Here is a 7387-nt window from a genome sequence, read left to right as displayed (position 1 = left end):
GAAAATGGGTGGCTATGGAGGGAAGGTCACGGCAAGGAAGAAGAAGAGAAAGAGGATTCTGATTTTTTTTTTCATTTTTCAGCCTAATTTGTTTCTTTTAAGTAAGCTTATGCCATGTGTCAACATTGGATTGGTTGGGAGAATCTTAATGACATCATTATGATGTCATAATTCCATTTTCTTTCATTTTTCCTTCTTTTCTTGTCTATTTAATTGCAATTAAATTTTTAACAACATTTATTCATATTTTATGTTATATAAATTATTTATTTAACTAGACAAGTTGGCCAAAAATCATCTCTGAAGACGAAATGACCAAAATGCCCTCCGTTTGGCTTAACGAGCCAAAATTGTGTACCGATAGAAAAATTTTTCTAAGTATTTCCTTGGCATTCTAATGCCATAAAAATCTCAATGACCCTTCTCTGGAGTTCCAAAAATCCCCCGGGTCTAGGGTTGCTAACGGCCTTCACCGTCACTTCCCCTTCGAGTTACTCATCCTTGGGGTTTCGGCTCGTTTAACCTTAGTGTATTTGGTTTCTAAAATTTTTCCTTGATTTTTATGAGCATTATTTAGTTTCTTTATAACTCCTCACTCTAGTCTATTTATAATTTCAAACATTCTAGCTGCCCGGACCAACATTGGTCACCGGAACAATAGACTGTACGAATTAGGTAAAGTGAGGATGTTACAATATCACATGCTTTAACAATTAAATTTAGAAAATCTCTTAGGCTACGAAAACCATCCCTATGTAACTATAGCCGACAGTCTAAGTATCTAAAATTTTCAAATTTAATTGCCTTAATGGAGAGCCATGATATAATTACCATAATTGTATCATTACTAACTTAATCATTTGTTGAGAGATTTTGTGGTTGGCTTAATTACTATTAAGGTCTTACTTTGTCACACCCCGGCTTAGTGGGCCCCAGCTCAAGCCCCTCTATGGGTGGCCATCTTGCCGGCGTACCCCTCTAGAGGCCGGCGATGCAACTCAAATCGGTACTGTCCGCTTTGGTGGAGTTCAATCCCTTCGCCCTGCAGAGCTAGGATTCGAACCCATATCACCTCACGGGTTTGCTTCGCCTCTTACCAATTGAGCGCGCCTTTTTTATTGTCACACCCCCGCTTAGTGAGCCCCAGCTCAAGCCCCTCTATGGGTGGCCATCTTGCCGGCGTACCCCTCTAGAGGCCGGCGATGCAACTCAAATCGGTACTGTCCGCTTTGGTGGAGTCAATCCCTTCGCCCTGCAGAGCTAGGATTCGAACCCATATCACCTCACGGATTTGCTTTGCCTCTTACCAATTGAGCTGATTTGCTTCGCCTCTTACCATTTGAGCTGCAGCTCAATTGGTAAGAGGCGAAGCAAATCCGTGAGGTGATATGGGTTAGAATCCTAGCTCTGCAGGGCGAAGGGATTGAACTCCACCAAAGCGGACAGTACCGATTTGAGTTGCATCGCCGGCCTCTAGAGGGGTACGCCGGCAAGATGGCCACCCATAGAGGGGCTTGAGCTGGGGCCCACTAAGCCGGGGTGTGACAATAAAAACTTACTGTTCATTTGGTCAATTGACCTGAAATTTTTACAGCAACAAGTTAAGACATAGACAAACAACTTTCATGAAGAAACCTACCCCAAATTATGACTAGAACCAAATCAAATCATTGAGCAAAGTGAAGTTTACTGTATTGAGATTTCTAGAATTTTCATTTGAGCAGCAATGTTTGGAGGACTATAACTCTCTCTAGAAAACTCGGATTTAGGCGATTCTTGAACCGATGGAAACCTAAGGCATAGTAGAACATTTCATATGAAGAAAGTTAGACCAAATTAGGAACTTAACTTGGTCAAATTACTGACCAAAGTTGGACCAAAATTTGCCAAAACCCAAAATCTCGTAGAATAAGACACGTGAACAATAAACTTATTTTGGCCATAACTTGAGCTACAAAACTCCAAATGGAGTGATTCAAAAAAAGAAATTCAACTAGACAAAATAAGGAACATTTTCTATGAAGGAAGTTTTATCAAATTCCAACAGTAAATCGACCAATGAAACAGTGCAACTTTGGAGCACCAAAACCGAAAATTGGCAATTTTGCCAAAATGACCTAAGCTTTGAGAAAGTGACCAAAACCAATAAGTTTTAAATGAAAAATGTAGTATGTTTGAAGTGCCAAAGTCAATGTACATATTTTTTATGCAAAAGTCAACATTTTAGTTGACTAATGAAGTGAATAGTGACATGAAAACTTGAAATAAGCTTGGAAATGGATTTGGTAATTGATTCCAACAAGTTTTAAATGCAAAATGTGGTACATCGGGAGTGTTAAAACCAATGTACCTATTGTCTATGCAAAAGTCAACATTTTTGTTGACCAATGAGGTGAATAGTGACACCAAAACTTGAAATTCAAAATTTGAAATTAGAAATGCATCTAGGGGACTTTAAATTGCAATTGGCAATTAATACTAGTAAATGTAAAACTCAAAATGTGGGATCTTAGTGTAATTAGAATTAATATATCCATTAAGTATAAAAATGTCAACATTTTGGTTGACTAGTATGGTGAATAGTAATCAAAATGATTAGTGAATTAAGATGAAGACCTAGAACAAATTCTAAGCTTAAATGCTTAGAATTGTATGACAAATATGGACTATGCATCCTAGTCAAAATTGTTAAAAAGAAATTTAGGCCATAAATTTGAAATCCATGAAATATTCATGGATTACTTGAAACATGAAAAATAAGTCACCTAATTGATGTGAATAGATAGTTAGGGCATATATGCCCATCACAAATGGAATTCATAAAATATTAGTAACTCAACTTGAAATATAAAATTTGTAATTACATAAGTAGATTCTTGAATGTATAAATGAGAAAGGAAAAATGTTTTGAATACAATGGTACATGTGAACCATTGTTTAGAATTGTGATCAATATGAATAACATAATGAATGGATAAATAAACCATATAAATGTATGAATGAGACATTAGTTCTCATTATTATAAAGAGGAGAAGTATTTTGAGTACAATGGTATAAAAGAATAATTGATGTGAATTGTGATCATATAAATGATCAAATGAATGTATGAATTATGATTGAAATTTATCATGAAATAATGAAGTCATAAAGCACAATATATTAACATTTTAAAATATCAAATGCCCTAGTATACCTAACAAGATTGGTTTGGATAGTTTGGCATGCCAATAGGGTATTGTTTTAGCAGTACTGCGAAAGGCTTTATGCCTGTATTCATGGCTTTATGCCCGTATTCATAGCTTTTATGCCCGTATTCATGGCTTTTATGCCCGATTATGTGATATCATGGCTTTTTAGCCATACTGACTGCATACATGGTTGACGTTCTGCGTCCCATGGTATGACGGCCCGAGGCATCGCGGTGTCCAGTGCCAACGACCCGTTATCCAGTCCAGTCGTCTAGTATAGGTTACTTGGGCAGTCAATTAAAGTATTATTCAATTCAGGCAGCTAAGTTAAGTTAAGTATAATGAAAATCGAAGACAATTAAATTAAGTATTGAATGAATAAGCAAAAGAGATTAGCAAAAGAAACATAACAAAAATATAAATTGCGTAACTGCATGGACTTGAAATACAATACATATAGAATAAATTATATACCTGATAGTATTACTGAAAAGTTATAAACTAAGAACTTCCACAGAGTAACAAACTAGTACATAAGATCGTTGATACTAGAAATACCATACCAAATTAAATTGACTCTGAGTATCTGAATTATCATTTATTTCTTTCTTTACTTATATATATTATTTCTGGTTATATTATTGCACCACTAAGCAGAAATGCTTAGCGCGATGGAATTGCTTCCTCGCGCAGGTACTGAAGGTAAAACCAGTAGACTGTCGACTGAGATTTTTAGAGTCCAGATCTGCAGAAGTGTCAGAAGAGTTCAAGATTGTCACCTCCTCAGCAATGCATGTAGATAGGGCTCATTTTATACATGTTATGTATATTGTTCATTCCTAGCACATTGTAAATTATTTGTATATCTTGTACAAAATAAACCCATGTAATTAACCTATGAATTATGGAAGCTATTCAAAGTAAGTATTTTAGTATGTGAATTGAATTTGAGTTATAATGAGATTATACTTGTGAATATTGAGATATTGAAAATCTAATGAGATTTCTGAGAAATCTGAATACTGTATTGAGATACATTATGTTTGAAAATTTTTGAGACTATTAAGTTTGAGAAATTGAGTATATATTGAAATTGTCTTTGGCAGGTTCAGAAGAACTGTTAGTCCAAATTACAGTCGACACTTTATCAGATTATCGTTAAAATTTTTAAAATTTCCAATTTAGTTAGATTTTGATAAAAGTAAAAATAGCCTAAATCTTCAATAAAGTTTTTGAATAAATAAATCAAGGACTGTAATGAAATCAGATAAAATAGAGTGCTCCGGCACACTGAGTGGCATAACTTGCTCGGCTACACTGTAGTCGGGTAAGGGGTGTCACATACTTTGCACATTATCCATTTGGCATGCATATATCTCATACAAGCATCCATTCTTATACATCTCATGCATACATGGATAATAAATAAAATTGTATGATCATGGACTTTCTAAGGGATTCAATTCTGAGCCACCAAGAATTGAATTAAGGCATTTCTTAGGTGCATTTCATCTATTCTATTACAAGAGATGTTGACGGAGTACATAAATCAACTCTTGATTCTGATGTGCTCTCACTGGTCCCACTAATGCTCTTGATCTCTTCATGCTTCTTGCAATTCAATTATAAAGTAACCTTTGGCATACTAAGGTGAATTTACAAGAATATGGACCTTATAGTCCTTAAACAAATGAAGTTACATACTATGTAATATAACACTTATATTACATGCCACTATAAATAAAATTAATTATTACATCCCAAAGAAGAACAAAAGAAATAAATCCAATCACATTGGTCTTTCATTGTCCATGATCATCCGTCATGCATATTAACATTTAACACTTAAACATAAATATACACGCATAATTAAATTGAATATCATATATCCAATTTAAACCTCAATTTTGAATCTCATTCAAAATTAATCTCAAATTAAGGGACCTTTCCAAATTTAATTTTCATGAAAACAATTTTCATAATTCATTTACATGATTGGAAATCCTAATTAAACTATTTAATTAGGTCTAGGCATGATTTCGAGTCATCAATTATACAACAATTTCATAAAAGTCCCTAAAACCACCATAACATGGCCTTCCAAGTAAAACACTCCCCGTGTTCAATAACACGTCCCGTGCAACATTTACATTGCCTGAAGCATTAAATTACACGGCCCGTGTAACACAATAACATGACTCGTGTTAATCTATAACTTAGCCTGTGTAACTCTCTGCCCATTTTGTATGCCACAAACCCAGAAACACGGCCCGTGGCCTGGCACATGCCCAGTCCATGTTTCTTGTGGTAATAAGATTTTCTTAGGGTTTTTTTAATTCAAATCTCATTTAAATCACCCCAAACCTCATCCAATCACACAATTAAGTCCCATAATCAATCCTAATGGCAAATATAGTGGCTCTGATACCAATTGATAGCGTTGGGAAGAGTGGTTAGGGCCTTAGAGGATGGATTTCAAAAATTTTATCTAGGGTTTCATGCATACATACAAGTGTATTATGATCCTAGCCTTTATCTATTGCCCTAAAGCATGTCAAAACACTCTTTTAACATGCATTTGTGATTCATTTGCCATTAAAGATTGGGGTTTAACAATTAAACCTAGCAAACCCTAACTAAAAGAGGGTTTAAAGACAACTAACCTGAAGGGGCGCAGAATCAAACTTCTTACTCCCTTTGGTAGTCTCCTAGAGCACCACTTATTGCTTGGTGCTCCTCTAGCTTGTCCACCACAAGCTTCTACCAAGATCACCTTAGGTAGCCCAAGTCCTCTCTTTGATGCTTACCAACCACTAACAATTAGGGTATTTCCTTTAGGTGATTTCTATGGATGTATTTGAATTGGAAACCTTTTCTAGTGTCTTTGATTCAAGAAAGAAACAAGCTTTCTTTCTATCACCAATGGAGGAAAAACACAAGAAGGAAAGAGAGAGAGAGGTTGCCGTCCAAGGTCACAAGAAAGAAGAAGAAGTCAACTCTTCTTATCTTGTATTTATATACAAGAGACAAAACCCATTAATGGAGTGCCACATGTCAAGCTCCAATTTAATCTAGCTTTTTATGTGTCTTAATCTCATTATGACACTTGTCAAGACAAGATTAAATCATCAACAATCATCTTCAATCACAAGGAAGACAAATGGCATACATCTATGAGTGACACGTGTCACCATCTTATGGTGCCATGTGTCACCTTGTAAAATTACCATTTTGCCCTTGCAATGAATTTTGAGTTCTCAACCCAAAATTGTAATTTCTCTTTCAAATTAATTTATATCACATATTAATTAATTAATTAATTAATTAATCTCCATTAATTAATCTCACAATTGAATTCATATTTAAACTCTTTAAATATAAATTCAATTTATATAATACATCCAATATATAAATTTAGTTTCAAGTCATGCTAGGGACTTTGTAATCTTATTGTAAACCAAATCTATTTAATTAATTAATTAAACTCTTTAATTAGTCAATTAAATCATAATTTACTTGGTGGTTAACTTTTGTAGGTGTGTGACTTACTAGGCTCATTATTAATTGGCAATGAGAAATGATATTAATTCTTAATATCATTGGAACTCTTCCAGACCATAAATGATTTCCCTAAATTATTTTAGGCATCCCATAGACTATGGTTGATACCTAGCATAGCATGCTATGGCCACCCAATTAGCAATAAGAAATATCTTAATAATGAACCTTTGATCATAATTTACCATGCACTAAAATCACTCCGTATTATGTCCCAATTCCATTTAGGGTCATTGTTGAGTCAAACCCTTTTTATGGAATCTTATGCACTCATTTGAAATCTGATTCTTGACATATAAGACTTTACCATCAGGAAACACCTTTCCTGAAAAAGTCATCCGTCCTGGCCAGGAACTTAATCTCGTCAAGAGCAGCTCAAATTCACATAGGACTTTTAACCCTGTTTAGTCAATGCTACAGATCCCCTTTTGACTGAACACCTGTCCCAACATATGACTAATCTGAGACAACACACACCAAAGTATCCATACATAGTACAGATATGTAAGTGGTATCAAACTCAAACCACCCATATAAGAGACAACCGTGTCATCTCAGGTCTAAGAATTATATGCACTAGTATGACATAGATAACATTTTATTGACTCGAGTAAACACCATGTTCATGTTATCTAAATGT

Source organism: Hevea brasiliensis, chromosome 18 (genome assembly GCF_030052815.1).
Source record: "Hevea brasiliensis isolate MT/VB/25A 57/8 chromosome 18, ASM3005281v1, whole genome shotgun sequence".
NCBI classification, from domain to species: domain Eukaryota; kingdom Viridiplantae; phylum Streptophyta; class Magnoliopsida; order Malpighiales; family Euphorbiaceae; genus Hevea; species Hevea brasiliensis.
The sequence above is the reverse complement of the archived record's forward strand: the minus strand, read 5'-3'. Positions refer to the sequence as shown.